General features: G+C 49.0%; 1 protein-coding gene across 1 annotated transcript in view; it reads left to right on the top strand.

The window, feature by feature from the left end:
* TRIM54 (tripartite motif containing 54) overlaps nt 1-21,103 on the top strand; it is a 100,859-nt gene that overhangs the window by 34,359 nt on the left and 45,397 nt on the right. The window lies entirely within an intron of this gene.

The raw sequence follows: 21,103 nt of genomic DNA, 5'->3' as shown, positions 1-21,103 counted from the left end.
AAGCAAGACAAGACACAGCTAACAGTTTCAATAGTAGAGAAATCCACGGCACTCAGTAGTATGCAGAAGTGATAGTTTTTTGGACTATTTCCCCTATTTTCCCTCTGTACTCGCTGCTTCCCTATACTGCTTCCCCTCTGTACTCTATACTTCCCTATAGTGTCTCTCTTCCTTACTCACTACTTCCCTATATTGTTTCCCCTCTATACTCATCACCTCTCATATATGTATATCAGTTACTTACCTCCGTTGATCCACTCCCCACTTTATTTTATTTTGTATCCTAACTTTATTATGTATCCAAACTAGGTTTGCTCTAGTTACCCCCTGCAGCTCATTTGCTCTATGCTAGCAGTCTTAAACTTTTTCCTCTGCATACGACTATACTACCCATGTAAATATGCCCTTATGTCATCATTTTTAGTTCGTCCCCTATGTCCAATTGCTTGTACTTCTGTTTATGTATACCCCGGATATCTCGTATGTCTTTTATTTATACCATGTCTATTCCCTACAGAGATCCATTAGCCTGAGGAAGGTCCGGAAAGGGCCGAAAGCTTGCTTTGCTTTATTTATGGTCTCCATTGCATAATTCTTTATATATTGGTCGGAGTATACACTTTATGTCTATCACTGTAAAATAAACTATCACTTCTGCATACTACTGAGTGCCGTGGATTTCTCTACTATTGGATATACATGGTTGAAGAACCATAACCCACTGAGCACCAACCAGCGAGAGGTGTGCTACACTGATTTAACCCAGACAGCTAACAGTTTCGTCTTAGTCTATTCTACACAACAATATGCAGTACTAATCTCCTACAGGAGAGGACAAGTCAAAGACAACTAGAAATCCAGGATAAAAAAGTTCATGGCACTCCAGTTCCCAAAATAATGATCCTTTATTTCATAGCAAGCAGGAATAAATCCACATAAAAAACAAAGCGTGCACAGCAACGCGTTTCGACGTCTCCGTCTTTATCACACGGAGACGTCGAAACGCGTTGCTGTGCACGCTTTGTTTTTTATGTGGATTTATTCCTGCTTGCTATGAAATAAAGGATCATTATTTTGGGAACTGGAGTGCCATGAACTTTTTTATCCTGGATTTCTATGTGTACACCCAGCAAGCTCCTGGGCTTCTAACGGCACCCGCCCTAGATCCGGATACATCGGGACACAGGTACTAACCATTACCGAATACTGGCAACATTGTGGTCTGAGCGGTAAACCTACTCAAGTTGTTTCTAAGTCAAAGACAACCCCAACCCACGCCGAGGACTAGGAGAGTCACAGAGCAGGACAGTATCCACAGACAGCAGTAAGCTAGGAACTGATCCGGATAGAGCAAAGTTGCTGAGAGCCTAGCAACTCTATCTTGCATCGCGGTTGTCAGCAGGGAACCCTCAGCATTCCACTCATCCCAGGTAACAAGGTCTAGGGCCTTGTGTCACCCTCATAGGACGGGTCCCCGACACTGGTGGGTATTAGGTGGTGCGAAGACCCAAAGGTCAATACACGGGCACAGGTATTCTCTTCTTCTTCTAAGTATTCTCCTACCTCATCCTCCAACATCCCGGCAGAGCACAGTACTACTTGGGTTGGGACTCTCACAACATCCTCCTCTCTGCTACTCTGATTCTTTTTACCTCTCAACACGCTACTCAGTCAGCACGACTGTACTCTCCGCTGCATTCCTATGACAGATCTGGGTGCGGTATTGTCAAGTGCGTTATCATTTTCACCTCACACCGACACCGTGTACACTACATCCTTGGGACACTTCCCCTTTCTGTGGGTGGCAGATAGTCCGGGGGGGGGGGTCACTACATCCCTCCGGCCCACCATGATATCATCCCAAGAGACCCCGTAGCAGCCCGGCAGGACACCATAAAGCAGGCGTGCCACCATACCTGTGTGCCCAATCGGCACTGGCGTCACGATATAACATCGCTGGGCCCGGCCAACCACCATAGATCTGGCATTAAACCCTAGCATCTAGCAAGTGACCGGCCGCTCCTCCGACACAACACCTAGGGGGCGCACCACACTCTATACTGGGAGCTATCATCCACATCTCCTATACTGAGGGCTATCCTCCACATCCTCTATACTGGGAGCTATCCTCCACATGCTCTATACTGGGGGCTATCCTCCACATGCTCTATACTGGGGGCTATCCTCCACATACTGTATACATGCTGTATACTGGTGGTTATTTTCCAGATCCTCTATTCTGCTGGCTAATCTCCTGGTCTCTATACTGGGGGCTATCCACCACATCCTCTATACTGGGGGCTATCCACCACATCCTCTATACTGGGGGCTATCCACCACATCCTCTATACTGGGAGTTATCCACCACATCCTCTATACTGGGAGTTATCCTCCACATCCTCTATACTGGGGGCTATCCACCACATGCTCTATACTAGGGGCTATCCACCACATCCTCTATACTGGGGGCTATCCACCACATCCTCTATACTGGGAGCTATCCACCACATCCTCTATACTGGGGGCTATCCACCACATCCTCTATACTGGGGGCTATCCACCACATTCTCTATACTGGGAGTTATCCACCACATGCTCTATACTGGGGGCTATCCTCCACATCCTCTATACTGGGGGCTATCCACCACATCCTCTATACTGGGAGCTATCCTCCACATTCTCTATACTGGGAGTTATCCTCCACATTCTCTATACTGGGAGTTATCCATCACATCCCCTATACTGGGGGCTATCCACCACATCCTCTATACTGGGAACTATCCACCACATCCCCTATACTGGGAGTTATCCACCACATCCTCTATACTGGGGGCTATCCACCACATTCTCTATACTGGGGGCTATCCAACACATCCTCTATACTGGGGGCTATCCACCACATCCTCTATACTGGGAGCTATCCACCACATCCTCTATACTGGGAGTTATCCTCCACATTCTCTATACTGGGAGTTATCCATCACATCCCCTATACTGGGGGCTATCCACCACATCCTCTATACTGGGAACTATCCACCACATCCCCTATACTGGGAGTTATCCACCACATCCTCTATACTGGGAGCTATCCTCCACATCTCCTATACTGGGGGCTATCCACCACATCCTCTATACTGGGAGTTATCCACCACATCATCTATATTGTCCACCACATCCTCTATACTGGGAGTTATCCACCACATCCTCTATACTGGGAGTTATCCACCACATCCTCTATACTGGGAGCTATCCACCACATCCTCTATACTGGGAGCTATCCACCACATCCTCTATACTGGGAGCTATCCACCACATCCTCTATACTGGGAGCTATCCACCACATCCTCTATACTGGGAGCTATCCACCACATCCTCTATACTGGGAGCTATCCACCACATCCCCTATACTGGGAGCTATCCACCACATCCTCTATACTGGGAGTTATCCACCACATCCTGTATACTGGGAGTTATCCACCACATCCTCTATACTGGGGGCTATCCACCACATCCCCTATACTGGGAGCTATCCACCACATCCTCTATACTGGGAGTTATCCATCACATCCTCTATACTGGGAGCTATCCACCACATCCTCTATACTGGGAGTTATCCACCACATCCTCTATACCGGGAGTTATCCACCACATCCTCTATACTGGGAGTTATCCACCACATCCTCTATACTGGGAGTTATCCACCACATCCTCTATACTGGGAGCTATCCACCACATCCTCTATACTGGGAGCTATCCACCACATCCTCTATACTGGGGGCTATTCACCACATCCTCTATACTGGGAGCTATCCTCCACATCCTCTATACTGGGGGCTATCCACCACATCCTCTATACTGGGGGCTATTCACCACATCCTCTATACTGGGAGCTATCCATCACATCCTCTATACTGGGAGCTATCCATCACATCCTCTATACTGGGAGCTATCCACCACATCCTCTATACTGGGAGCTATCCACCAGACCCTCTATACTGGGGGCTATCCACCACATCCTCTATACTGGGAGTTATCCACCACATTCTCTATACCGGGAGTTATCCACCACATCCTCTATACTGGAAGCTATTCACCACATCCTCTATACTGGGAGCTATCCACCACATTCTCTATACTGGGGGCTATCCTCCACATTCTCTATACTGGGAGCTATCCTCCACATTCTCTATACTGGGAGTTATCCATCACATCCCCTATACTGGGGGCTATCCACCACATCCTCTATACTGGGAGCTATCCACCACATCCCCTATACTGGGAGTTATCCACCACATCCTCTATACTGGGGGCTATCCACCACATCCTCTATACTGGGAGCTATCCTCCACATCTCCTATACTGGGGGCTATCCACCACATCCTCTATACTGGGAGTTATCCACCACCTTCTCTATACTGGGAGCTATCCACCACATCCTCTATACTGGGAGCTATCCACCAGACCCTCTATACTGGGAGCTATCCACCACATCCTCTATACTGGGAGTTATCCACCACATCCTCTATACTGGGAGTTATCCACCACATCCTCTATACTGGGAGTTATCCACCACATCCTCTATACTGGGAGCTATCCACCACATCCTCTATACTGGGAGCTATCCACCACATCCTCTATACTGGGGGCTATCCTCCACATCCTCTATACTGGGAGCTATCCACCACATCCTCTATACTGGGAGCTATCCACCACATCCTCTATACTGGGAGTTATCCACCACATCCTCTATACTGGGAGCTATCCACCACATCCTCTATACTGGGAGCTATCCACCACATCCTCTATACTGGGGGCTATCCTCCACATCCTCTATACTGGGGGCTATCCACCACATCCTCTATACTGGGAGCTATCCACCACATCCTCTATACTGGGGGCTATCCTCCACATCCTCTATACTGGGGGCTATCCACCACATCCTCTATACTGGGAGTTATCCACCACATCCTCTATACTGGGGGCTATCCACCACATCCTCTATACTGGGAGCTATCCACCACATCCTCTATACTGGGAGTTATCCACCACATCCTCTATACTGGGAGCTATCCACCACATCCCCTATACTGGGAGCTATCCACCACATCCTCTATACTGGGAGTTATCCACCACATCCTCTATACTGGGAGCTATCCTCCACATCCTCTATACTGGGGGCTATCCACCACATCCTCTATACTGGGAGCTATCCACCACATCCTCTATACTGGGGGCTATCCACCACATCCTCTATACTGGGAGCTATCCACCACATCCTCTATACTGGGGGCTATCCACCACATCCTCTATACTGGGAGTTATCCACCACATCCTCTATACTGGGAGCTATCCACCACATGCTCTATACTGGGAGCTATCCACCAGACCCTCTATACTGGGAGTTATCCACCACATGCTCTATACTGGGAGCTATCCACCAGACCCTCTATACTGGGAGTTATCCACCACATCCTCTATACTGGGAGCTATCCACCACATGCTCTATACTGGGAGCTATCCACCAGACCCTCTATACTGGGAGTTATCCACCACATCATCTATATTGTCCACCACATCCTCTATACTGGGGGCTATCCACCACATCCTCTATACTGGGAGTTATCCACCACATCATCTATATTGTCCACCACATCCTCTATACTGGGAGTTATCCACCACATCCTCTATACTGGGAGTTATCCACCACATCCTGTATACTGGGAGTTATCCACCACATCCTCTATACTGGGGGCTATCCACCACATCCTCTATACTGGGAGCTATCCACCACATGCTCTATACTGGGAGTTATCCACCACAGCCTCTATACTGGGAGTTATCCACCACATCCTCTATACTGGGAGTTATCCACCACATCCTCTATACTGGGAGTTATCCACCACATCCTCTATACTGGGAGTTATCCACCACAGCCTCTATACTGGGAGTTATCCACCACATCCTCTATACTGGGAGTTATCCACCACATCCTCTATACTGGGAGTTATCCACCACATCCTCTATACTGGGAGCTATCCACCACATCCTCTATACTGGGAGCTATCCACCACATCCTCTATACTGGGGGCTATTCACCACATCCTCTATACTGGGAGCTATCCATCACATCCTCTATACTGGGAGCTATCCTCCACATCCTCTATACTGGGAGCTATCCACCACATGCTCTATACTGGGAGCTATCCATCACATCCTCTATACTGGGAGCTATCCACCACATCCTCTATACTGGGAGCTATCCACCACATCCTCTATACTGGGAGTTATCCACCACATCCTCTATACTGGAAGCTATCCTCCACATTCTCTATACTGGGAGTTATCCACCACATCCTCTATACTGGAAGCTATCCACCACATCCTCTATACTGGGAGTTATCCACCAGACCCTCTATACTGGGGGCTATCCACCACATCCTCTATACTGGGGGCTATCCTCCACATGCTCTATACTGGGAGCTATCCACCACATCCTCTATACTGGGAGCTATCCACCACATTCTCTATACTGGGGGCTATCCTCCACATTCTCTATACTGGGAGCTATCCTCCACATTCTCTATACTGGGAGTTATCCATCACATCCCCTATACTGGGGGCTATCCACCACATCCTCTATACTGGGAGCTATCCACCACATCCCCTATACTGGGAGTTATCCACCACATCCTCTATACTGGGGGCTATCCACCACATCCTCTATACTGGGAGCTATCCTCCACATCTCCTATACTGGGAGTTATCCACCACATCCTCTATACTGGGGGCTATTTACCACATTCTCTATACTGGGAGCTATCCACCACATTCTCTATACTGGGAGCTATCCACCACATCCTCTATACTGGGAGCTATCCACCAGACCCTCTATACTGGGAGCTATCCACCACATCCTCTATACTGGGAGTTATCCACCACATCCTCTATACTGGGAGTTATCCACCACATCCTCTATACTGGGAGTTATCCACCACATCCTCTATACTGGGAGCTATCCACCACATCCTCTATACTGGGGGCTATCCTCCACATCCTCTATACTGGGAGCTATCCACCACATCCTCTATACTGGGAGCTATCCACCACATCCTCTATACTGGGAGCTATCCACCACATCCTCTATACTGGGGGCTATCCTCCACATCCTCTATACTGGGAGCTATCCACCACATCCTCTATACTGGGAGCTATCCACCACATCCTCTATACTGGGAGTTATCCACCACATCCTCTATACTGGGAGTTATCCACCACATCCTCTATACTGGGAGTTATCCACCACATCCTCTATACTGGGAGCTATCCACCACATCCTCTATACTGGGAGCTATCCTCCACATCCTCTATACTGGGAGCTATCCACCACATCCTCTATACTGGGAGCTATCCACCACATCCTCTATACTGGGAGCTATCCACCACATCCTCTATACTGGGGGCTATCCTCCACATCCTCTATACTGGGAGCTATCCACCACATCCTCTATACTGGGAGCTATCCACCACATCCTCTATACTGGGAGTTATCCACCACATCCTCTATACTGGGAGCTATCCACCACATCCTCTATACTGGGAGCTATCCACCACATCCTCTATACTGGGGGCTATCCTCCACATCCTCTATACTGGGGGCTATCCACCACATCCTCTATACTGGGAGCTATCCACCACATCCTCTATACTGGGGGCTATCCTCCACATCCTCTATACTGGGGGCTATCCACCACATCCTCTATACTGGGAGCTATCCACCACATCCTCTATACTGGGGGCTATCCTCCACATCCTCTATACTGGGGGCTATCCACCACATCCTCTATACTGGGAGCTATCCACCACATCCTCTATACTGGGAGCTATCCACCACATCCTCTATACTGGGAGTTATCCACCACATCCTCTATACTGGGAGTTATCCACCACATCCCCTATACTGGGAGCTATCCACCACATCCTCTATACTGGGAGCTATCCACCACATCCTCTATACTGGGAGCTATCCACCACATCCTCTATACTGGGGGCTATCCACCACATCCTCTATACTGGGAGCTATCCACCACATCCTCTATACTGGGGGCTATCCACCACATCCTCTATACTGGGAGCTATCCACCACATCCTCTATACTGGGAGTTATCCACCACATCATCTATATTGTCCACCACATCCTCTATACTGGGAGTTATCCACCACATTCTCTATACTGGGGGCTATCCACCACATCCTCTATACTGGGAGTTATCCACCACATCCTCTATACTGGGGGCTATCCACCACATCCTCTATACTGGGGGCTATCCTTCACATGCTCTATACTGTCCACCACATCCTCTATACTGGGAGTTATCCACCACATTCTCTATACTGGGAGTTATCCACCACATCCTCTATACTGGGAGTTATCCACCACATCCTCTATACTGGGAGCTATCCACCACATCCTCTATACTGGGAGCTATCCTCCACATCCTCTATACTGGGAGTTATCCACCACATCCTCTATACTGGGAGTTATCCACCACATGCTCTATACTGGGAGTTATCCTCCACATCCCCTATACTGGGAGTTATCCACCACATCCTGTATACTGGGAGTTATCCACCACATCCTCTATACTGGGAGTTATCCACCACATCCTCTATACTGGGAGCTATCCACCACATCCCCTATACTGGGGGCTATCCACCACATCCTCTATACTGGGAGCTATCCACCACATCCTCTATACTGGGAGTTATCCACCACATGCTCTATACTGGGAGCTATCCTCCACATTCTCTATACTGGGAGTTATCCACCACATCCTCTATACTGGGAGTTATCCACCACATCCTCTATACTAGGAGTTATCCACCACATCCTCTATACTGGGAGCTATCCTCCACATTCTCTATACTGGGAGTTATCCATCACATCCCCTATACTGGGGGCTATCCACCACATCCTCTATACTGGGGGCTATCCACCACATCCTCTATACTGGGAGCTATCCACCACATCTCCTATACTGGGAGCTATCCTCCACATTCTCTATACTGGGAGTTATCCACCACATCCCCTATACTGGGAGTTATCCACCAGACCCTCTATACTGGGAGTTATCCACCACATCCCCTATACTGGGGGCTATCCACCACATCCTCTATACTGGGAGTTATCCACCAGACCCTCTATACTGGGAGTTATCCACCACATCCTCTATACTGGGAGCTATCCACCACATCCTCTATACTGGGAGCTATCCACCACATCCTCTATACTGGGAGCTATCCACCACATCCTCTATACTGGGGGCTATCCACCACATCCTCTATACTGGGGGCTATCCACCACATCCTCTATACTGGGGGCTATCCACCACATCCTCTATACTGGGAGCTATCCACCACATCCTCTATACTGGGGGCTATCCACCACATCCTCTATACTGGGGGCTATCCACCACATCCTCTATACTGGGAGCTATCCACCACATCCTCTATACTGGGAGCTATCCAACACATGCTCTATACTGGGAGCTATCCACCACATCCTCTATACTGGGGGCTATCCACCACATGCTCTATACTGGGAGCTATCCAACACATCCTCTATACTGGGAGCTATCCACCACATCCCCTATACTGGGAGTTATCCACCACATCCTCTATACTGGGAGCTATCCACCACGTCCTCTATACTGGGAGCTATCCACCACATTCTCTATACTGGGGGCTATCCACCACATGCTCTATACTGGGAGTTATCCACCACATGCTATATACTGGGAGTTATCCACCACATCCCCTATACTGGGAGTTATCCACCACATCCTCTATACTGGGAGCTATCCACCACATCCAATATACTGGGAGTTATCCACCACATCCTCTATACTGGGAGTTATCCACCACATCCTCTATACTGGGAGCTATCCACCAGACCCTCTATACTGGGGGCTATCCTCCACATCCTCTATACTGAGAGCTATCCACCACATTCCCTATACTGGGGGCTATCCTCCACATCCTCTATACTGGGAGCTATCCACCACATCCTCTATACTGGGAGCTATCCACCACATCCTCTATACTGGGAGTTATCCACCAGACCCTCTATACTGGGGGCTATTCACCACATCCTCTATACTGGGAGCTATCCATCACATCCTCTATACTGGGAGCTATCCTCCACATCCTCTATACTGGGAGCTATCCTCCACATTCTCTATACTGGGAGTTATCCACCACATCCTCTATACTAGAAGCTATCCACCACATCCTCTATACTGGGAGTTATCCACCAGACCCTCTATACTGGGGGCTATCCACCACATCCTCTATACTGGGGGCTATCCTCCACATTCTCTATACTGGGAGTTATCCACCACATCCTCTATACTGGAAGCTATTCACCACATCCTCTATACTGGGAGCTATCCACCACATTCTCTATACTGGGGGCTATCCTCCACATTCTCTATACTGGGAGCTATCCTCCACATTCTCTATACTGGGAGTTATCCATCACATCCCCTATACTGGGGGCTATCCACCACATCCTCTATACTGGGAGCTATCCACCACATCCCCTATACTGGGAGTTATCCACCACATCCTCTATACTGGGGGCTATCCACCACATCCTCTATACTGGGAGCTATCCTCCACATCTCCTATACTGGGGGCTATCCACCACATCCTCTATACTGGGGGCTATTTACCACATTCTCTATACTGGGAGCTATCCACCACATTCTCTATACTGGGGGCTATCCACCACATCCTCTATACTGGGAGCTATCCACCACATCTTCTATACTGGGAGCTATCCACCACATTCTCTATACTGGGAGTTATCCACCACATCCTCTATACCGGGAGTTATCCACCACATCCTCTATACTGGGAGCTATCCACCACATCCTCTATACTGGGGGCTATCCACCACATCCTCTATACCGGGAGTTATCCACCACATCCTCTATACTGGGAGTTATCCACCACATCCTCTATACTGGGAGTTATCCACCACATCCTCTATACTGGGAGCTATCCACCACATCCTCTATACTGGGAGCTATCCTCCACATGCTCTATACTGGGAGTTATCCACCACATCCTCTATACTGGGAGTTATCCACCACATGCTCTATACTGGGAGTTATCCTCCACATCCCCTATACTGGGAGTTATCCACCACATCCTGTATACTGGGAGTTATCCACCACATCCTCTATACTGGGAGTTATCCACCACATCCTCTATACTGGGAGCTATCCACCACATCCTCTATACTGGGAGCTATCCACCACATCCTCTATACTGGGAGCTATCCACCACATCCTCTATACTGGGAGCTATCCACCACATCCTCTATACTGGGAGCTATCCACCACATCCTCTATACTGGGAGCTATCCTCCACATTCTCTATACTGGGAGTTATCCACCACATCCTCTATACTGGGAGTTATCCACCACATCCTCTATACTGGGAGCTATCCACCACATCCTCTATACTGGGAGTTATCCACCACATCCTCTATACTGGGGGCTATCCACCACATCCTCTATACTGGGAGTTATCCACCACATCCTCTATACTAGGAGTTATCCACCACATGCTCTATACTGGGAGCTATCCACCACATCCTCTATACTGGGAGCTATCCTCCACATTCTCTATACTGGGAGTTATCCATCACATCCCCTATACTGGGGGCTATCCACCACATCCTCTATACTGGGGGCTATCCACCACATCCTCTATACTGGGAGCTATCCACCACATCTCCTATACTGGGAGCTATCCTCCACATTCTCTATACTGGGAGTTATCCACCACATCCCCTATACTGGGGGTTATCCACCAGACCCTCTATACTGGGAGTTATCCACCACATCCCCTATACTGGGGGCTATCCACCACATCCTCTATACTGGGAGTTATCCACCAGACCCTCTATACTGGGAGTTATCCACCACATCCTCTATACTGGGAGCTATCCACCACATCCTCTATACTGGGAGCTATCCACCACATCCTCTATACTGGGAGCTATCCACCACATCCTCTATACTGGGAGCTATCCACCACATCCTCTATACTGGGAGCTATCCACCACATCCTCTATACTGGGAGCTATCCAACACATGCTCTATACTGGGAGCTATCCACCACATCCTCTATACTGGGAGCTATCCAACACATCCTCTATACTGGGAGCTATCCACCACATCCCCTATACTGGGAGTTATCCACCACATCCTCTATACTGGGAGCTATCCACCACGTCCTCTATACTGGGAGCTATCCACCACATTCTCTATACTGGGGGCTATCCACCACATGCTCTATACTGGGAGTTATCCACCACATGCCATATACTGGGAGTTATCCACCACATCCCCTATACTGGGAGTTATCCACCACATCCTCTATACTGGGAGCTATCCACCACATCCAATATACTGGGAGTTATCCACCACATCCTCTATACTGGGAGTTATCCACCACATCCTCTATACTGGGAGCTATCCACCAGACCCTCTATACTGGGGGCTATCCTCCACATCCTCTATACTGAGAGCTATCCACCACATTCCCTATACTGGGGGCTATCCTCCACATCCTCTATACTGGGAGCTATCCACCACATCCTCTATACTGGGAGCTATCCACCACATCCTCTATACTGGGAGTTATCCACCAGACCCTCTATACTGGGGGCTATCCACCACATCCTCTATACTGGGAGCTATCCACCAGACCCTCTATACTGGGGGCTATCCACCACATCCTCTATACTGGGGGCTATCCACCACATCCTCTATACTGGGAGCTATCCACCACATCCTCTATACTGGGGGCTATCCACCACATGCTCTATACTGGGAGCTATCCACCACATTCTCTATACTGGGAGTTATCCACCACATCCTCTATACTGGGAGCTATCCACCACATCCTCTATACTGGGGGCTATCCACCACATCCCCTATACTGGGAGCTATCCACCACATCCTCTATACTGGGAGCTATCCTCCACATCCTCTATACTGGGGGCTATCCTCCACATGCTCTATACTGGGGGCTATCCTCCACATGCTCTATACTGGGGGCTATCCACCACATCCTCTATACTGGGAGCTATCCACCACATCCTCTATACTGGGAGCTATTTACCACATCCTCTATACTGGGGGCTATCCTCCACATGCTCTATACTGGGGGCTATCCACCACATCCTCTATACTGCGAGTTATCCACCACATCCTCTATACTGGGGGCTATCCACCACATCCTCTATACTGGGAGTTATCCACCACATCCTCTATACTGGGGGCTATCCTCCACATCCTCTATACTGGGGGCTATCCACCACATCCTCTATACTGGGGGCTATCCACCACATCCTCTATACTGGGAGTTATCCACCACATGCTCTATACTGGGGGCTATCCTCCACATCCTCTATACTGGGAGCTATCCACCACATCCCCTATACTGGGAGTTATCCACCACATCCTCTATACTGGGAGCTATCCACCACATTCTCTATACTGGGAGTTATCCACCACATGCTCTATACTGGGGGCTATCCACCACATCCTCTATACTGGGAGCTATCCTCCACATCTCCTATACTGGGGGCTATCCACCACATCCTCTATACTGGGAGTTATCCACCACATCCTCTATACTGGGAGTTATCCACCACATCCTCTATACTGGGAGTTATCCACCACATCCTCTATACTGGGGGCTATCCACCACATCCTCTATACTGGGAGTTATCCACCACATCCTCTATACTGGGGGCTATCCTCCACATCCTCTATACTGGGGGCTATCCACCACATCCTCTATACTGGGGGCTATCCACCACATCCTCTATACTGGGAGTTATCCACCACATGCTCTATACTGGGGGCTATCCTCCACATCCTCTATACTGGGAGCTATCCACCACATCCCCTATACTGGGAGTTATCCACCACATCCTCTATACTGGGAGCTATCCACCACATTCTCTATACTGGGAGTTATCCACCACATTCTCTATACTGGGAGTTATCCACCACATGCTCTATACTGGGGGCTATCCACCACATCCTCTATACTGGGAGCTATCCTCCACATCTCCTATACTGGGGGCTATCCACCACATCCTCTATACTGGGAGTTATCCACCACATCCTCTATACTGGGAGTTATCCACCACATCCTCTATACTGGGAGTTATCCACCACATCCTCTATACTGGGGGCTATCCACCACATCCTCTATACTGGGAGCTATCCACCACATCCTCTATACTGGGAGCTATCCACCACATCCTCTATACTGGGAGCTATCCTCCACATCCCCTATACTGGGAGTTATCCACCACATCCTCTATACTGGGAGCTATCCACCACATCCTCTATACTGGGAGCTATCCTCCACATCCCCTATACTGGGAGTTATCCACCACATCCTCTATACTGGGAGCTATCCTCCACATCCTCTATACTGGGAGCTATCCTCCACATCTCCTATACTGGGGGCTATCCACCACATCCTCTATACTGGGAGTTATCCACCACATCCTCTATACTGGGAGTTATCCACCACATCCTCTATACTGGGAGCTATCCACCACATCCTCTATACTGGGAGCTATCCACCACATCCTCTATACTGGGAGTTATCCATCACATCCCCTATACTGGGGGCTATCCACCACATTCTCTATACTGGGAGCTATCCACCACATCCTCTATACTGGGAGTTATCCACCACATCCCCTATACTGGGAGCTATCCACCACATGCTCTATACTGGGAGCTATCCACCACATCCTCTATACTGGGGGCTATCCACCACATCCCCTATACTGGGAGCTATCCACCACATCCTCTATACTGGGAGTTATCCACCACATCCTCTATACTGGGGGCTATCCACCACATCCTCTATACTGGGGGCTATCCACCACATCCTCTATACTGGGGGCTATCCTCCACATCCTCTATACTGGGAGCTATCCACCATATCCTCTATACTGGGAGCTATCCTCCACATTCTCTATACTGGGAGTTATCCACCACATCCTCTATACTGGGAGCTATCCACCATATCCTCTATACTGGGAGCTATCCTCCACATTCTCTATACTGGGAGTTATCCACCACATCCTCTATACTAGGAGCTATCCACCACATTCTCTATACTGGGAGTTATCCACCACATCCTCTATACTGGGAGCTATCCACCATATCCTCTATACTGGGAGTTATCCACCATATCCTCTATACTGGGAGCTATCCACCACATCCTCTATACTGGGAGCTATCCACCACATCCTCTATACTGGGAGTTATCCACCACATCCTCTATACTGGGGGCTATCCTCCACATCCTCTATACTGGGGGCTATCCACCACATCCTCTATACTGGGAGCTATCCTCCACATCTCCTATACTGGGGGCTATCCACCACATCCTCTATACTGGGAGTTATCCACCACATCCTCTATACTGGGAGTTATCCACCACATCCTCTATACTGGGAGTTATCCACCACATCCTCTATACTGGGGGCTATCCACCACATCCTCTATACTGGGAGCTATCCACCACATCCTCTATACTGGGAGCTATCCACCACATCCTCTATACTGGGAGCTATCCTCCACATCCCCTATACTGGGAGTTATCCACCACATCCTCTATACTGGGAGCTATCCACCACATCCTCTATACTGGGAGCTATCCTCCACATCCCCTATACTGGGAGTTATCCACCACATCCTCTATACTGGGAGCTATCATCCACATCCTCTATACTGGGAGCTATCATCCACATCCTCTATACTGGGAGCTATCCACCACATCCTCTATACTGGGGGCTATCCACCACATCCTCTATACTGGGAGCTATCCTCCACATCTCCTATACTGGGAGCTATCCACCACATGCTCTATACTGGGAGTTATCCACCACATCCCCTATACTGGGAGCTATCCACCACATGCTCTATACTGGGAGCTATCCACCACATCCTCTATACTGGGGGCTATCCACCACATCCCCTATACTGGGAGCTATCCACCACATCCTCTATACTGGGAGTTATCCACCACATCCTCTATACTGGGGGCTATCCACCACATCCTCTATACTGGGGGCTATCCACCACATCCTCTATACTGGGGGCTATCCATCACATCCTCTATACTGGGAGCTATCCATCACATCCTCTATACTGGGAGCTATCCTCCACATCCTCTATACTGGGAGCTATCCTCCACATCCTCTATACTGGGAGCTATCCTCCACATTCTCTATACTGGGAGTTATCCACCACATCCTCTATACTGGAAGCTATCCACCACATCCTCTATACTGGGAGTTATCCACCACATCCTCTATACTGGGAGCTATCCACCACATCCTCTATACTGGGAGTTATCCATCACATCCCCTATACTGGGGGCTATCCACCACATTCTCTATACTGGGAGCTATCCACCACATCCTCTATACTGGGAGTTATCCACCACATCCCCTATACTGGGAGCTATCCACCACATGCTCTATACTGGGAGCTATCCACCACATCCTCTATACTGGGGGCTATCCACCACATCCCCTATACTGGGAGCTATCCACCACATCCTCTATACTGGGAGTTATCCACCACATCCTCTATACTGGGGGCTATCCACCACATCCTCTATACTGGGGGCTATCCACCACATCCTCTATACTGGGGGCTATCCACCACATCCTCTATACTGGGAGCTATCCACCACATCCTCTATACTGGGGGCTATCCACCACATCCTCTATACTGGGAGCTATCCACCACATCCTCTATACTGGGAGCTATCCTCCACATCTCCTATACTGGGAGTTATCCACCACATCCTCTATACTGGGGGCTATCCACCACATCCTCTATACTGGGGGCTATCCACCACATCCTCTATACTGGGGGCTATCCACCACATCCTCTATACTGGGAGCTATCCACCACATCCTCTATACTGGGGGCTATCCACCACATCCTCTATACTGGGAGCTATCCACCACATCCTCTATACTGGGAGCTATCCTCCACATCTCCTATACTGGGAGCTATCCTCCACATCCTCTATACTGGGAGCTATCCTCCACATTCTCTATACTGGGAGTTATCCACCACATCCTCTATACTGGAAGCTATCCACCACATCCTCTATACTGGGAGTTATCCACCAGACCCTCTATACTGGGGGCTATCCACCACATCCTCTATACTGGGGGCTATCCTCCACATTCTCTATACTGGGAGTTATCCACCACATCCTCTATACTGGAAGCTATTCACCACATCCTCTATACTGGGAGCTATCCACCACATTCTCTATACTGGGGGCTATCCTCCACATTCTCTATACTGGGAGCTATCCTCCACATTCTCTATACTGGGAGTTATCCATCACATCCCCTATACTGGGGGCTATCCACCACATCCTCTATACTGGGAGTTATCCACCACATCCTCTATACTGGGGGCTATCCACCACATCCTCTATACTGGGAGCTATCCTCCACATCTCCTATACTGGGGGCTATCCACCACATCCTCTATACTGGGGGCTATTTACCACATTCTCTATACTGGGAGCTATCCACCACATTCTCTATACTGGGAGCTATCCACCACATCCCCTATACTGGGAGCTATCCACCACATCCTCTATACTGGGAGCTATCCACCAGACCCTCTATACTGGGAGCTATCCACCACATCCTCTATACTGGGAGTTATCCACCACATCCTCTATACTGGGAGTTATCCACCACATCCTCTATACTGGGAGCTATCCACCACATCCTCTATACTGGGGGCTATCCTCCACATCCTCTATACTGGGAGCTATCCACCACATCCTCTATACTGGGAGCTATCCACCACATCCTCTATACTGGGGGCTATCCTCCACATCCTCTATACTGGGGGCTATCCACCACATCCTCTATACTGGGAGCTATCCACCACATCCTCTATACTGGGGGCTATCCTCCACATCCTCTATACTGGGGGCTATCCACCACATCCTCTATACTGGGAGCTATCCACCACATCCTCTATACTGGGGGCTATCCACCACATCCTCTATACTGGGAGCTATCCACCACATCCTCTATACTGGGAGTTATCCACCACATCCTCTATACTGGGAGCTATCCACCACATCCTCTATACTGGGAGCTATCCACCACATTCTCTATACTGGGAGTTATCCACCACATCCTCTATACTGGGAGCTATCCACCACATTCTCTATACTGGGAGCTATCCACCACATCCTCTATACTGGGAGCTATCCACCACATCCTCTATACTGGGAGCTATCCAACACATGCTCTATACTGGGAGCTATCCAACACATGCTCTATACTGGGAGCTATCCACCACATCCTCTATACTGGGAGCTATCCACCACATCTCCTATACTGGGAGCTATCCACCACATCCTCTATACTGGGAGTTATCCACCACATCCTCTATACTGGGAGCTATCCACCACATCCTCTATACTGGGGGCTATCCACCACATCCTCTATACTGGGAGCTATCCACCACATCCTCTATACTGGGGGCTATCCACCACATCCTCTATACTGGGAGCTATCCACCACATCCTCTATACTGGGAGTTATCCACCACATCATCTATATTGTCCACCACATCCTCTATACTGGGAGTTATCCACCACATTCTCTATACTGGGGGCTATCCACCACATCCTCTATACTGGGAGTTATCCACCACATCCTCTATACTGGGGGCTATCCACCACATCCTCTATACTGGGGGCTATCCACCACATTCTCTATACTGGGAGCTATCCTTCACATGCTCTATACTGTCCACCACATCCTCTATACTGGGGGCTATCCACCACATCCTCTATACTGGGAGCTATCCACCACATCCTCTATACTGGGGGCTATCCTCCACATCCTCTATACTGGGGCTATCCACCACATCCTCTATACTGGGAGCTATCCACCACATCCTCTATACTGGGGGCTATCCACCACATCCTCTATACTGGGAGCTATCCACCACATCCTCTATACTGGGAGTTATCCACCACATCCTCTATACTGGGAGCTATCCACCACATCCTCTATACTGGGAGCTATCCACCACATTCTCTATACTGGGAGTTATCCACCACATCCTCTATACTGGGAGCTATCCACCACATTCTCTATACTGGGAGCTATCCACCACATCCTCTATACTGGGAGCTATCCACCACATCCTCTATACTGGGAGTTATCCACCACATCCTCTATACTGGGAGCTATCCACCACATCCTCTATACTGGGAGCTATCCACCACATCCTCTATACTGGGAGCTATCCACCACATCCTCTATACTGGGAGTTATCCACCACATCATCTATATTGTCCACCACATCCTCTATACTGGGAGTTATCCACCACATCCTCTATACTGGGGGCTATCCACCACATCCTCTATACTGGGGGCTATCCACCACATTCTCTATACTGGGAGCTATCCTTCACATGCTCTATACTGTCCACCACATCCTCTATACTGGGGGCTATCCACCACATCCTCTATACTGGGAGCTATCCACCACATCCTCTATACTGGGGGCTATCCTCCACATCCTCTATACTGGGGGCTATCCACCACATCCTCTATACTGGGAGCTATCCACCACATCCTCTATACTGGGGGCTATCCACCACATCCTCTATACTGGGAGCTATCCACCACATCCTCTATACTGGGAGTTATCCACCACATCCTCTATACTGGGAGCTATCCACCACATCCTCTATACTGGGAGCTATCCACCACATTCTCTATACTGGGAGTTATCCACCACATCCTCTATACTGGGAGCTATCCACCACATTCTCTATACTGGGAGCTATCCACCACATCCTCTATACTGGGAGCTATCCACCACATCCTCTATACTGGGGGCTATCCACCACATGCTCTATACTGGGAGCTATCCATCACATCCTCTATACTGGGAGCTATCCTCCACATCCTCTATACTGGGAGCTATCCTCCACATCCTCTATACTGGGAGCTATCCACCACATCCTCTATACTGGGAGTTATCCACCACATCATCTATATTGTCCACCACATCCTCTATACTGGGAGTTATCCACCACATTCTCTATACTGGGGGCTATCCACCACATCCTCTATACTGGGAGTTATCCACCACATCCTCTATACTGGGGGCTATCCACCACATCCTCTATACTGGGGGCTATCCACCACATTCTCTATACTGGGAGCTATCCTTCACATGCTCTATACTGTCCACCACATCCTCTATACTGGGAGTTATCCACCACATTCTCTATACTGGGAGTTATCCACCACATCCTCTATACCGGGAGTTATCCACCACATCCTCTATACTGGGAGTTATCCACCACATCCTCTATACTGGGAGTTATCCACCACATCCTCTATACTGGGAGCTATCCACCACATCCTCTATACTGGGAGCTATCCTCCACATGCTCTATACTGGGAGTTATCCACCACATCCTGTATACTGGGAGTTATCCACCACATCCTCTATACTGGGAGTTATCCACCACATCCTCTATACTGGGAGCTATCCACCACATCCCCTATACTGGGGGCTATCCACCACATCCTCTATACTGGGAGCTATCCACCACATCCTCTATACTGGGAGCTATCCTCCACATTCTCTATACTGGGAGTTATCCACCACATCCTCTATACTGGGAGTTATCCACCACATCCTCTATACTAGGAGTTATCCACCACATGCTCTATACTGGGAGCTATCCTCCACATTCTCTATACTGGGAGCTATCCACCACATCCTCTATACTGGGAGCTATCCTCCACATTCTCTATACTGGGAGTTATCCACCACATCCTCTATACTGGGAGTTATCCACCACATCCTCTATACTAGGAGTTATCCACCACATCCTCTATACTGGGAGCTATCCACCACATCCCCTATACTGGGGGCTATCCATCACATCCTCTATACTGGGAGCTATCCTC

This window comes from Dendropsophus ebraccatus, chromosome 6, assembly GCF_027789765.1.
Source record: "Dendropsophus ebraccatus isolate aDenEbr1 chromosome 6, aDenEbr1.pat, whole genome shotgun sequence".
Taxonomy (NCBI): domain Eukaryota; kingdom Metazoa; phylum Chordata; class Amphibia; order Anura; family Hylidae; genus Dendropsophus; species Dendropsophus ebraccatus.
This window is presented reverse-complemented; position numbering and strand designations above follow the sequence as displayed.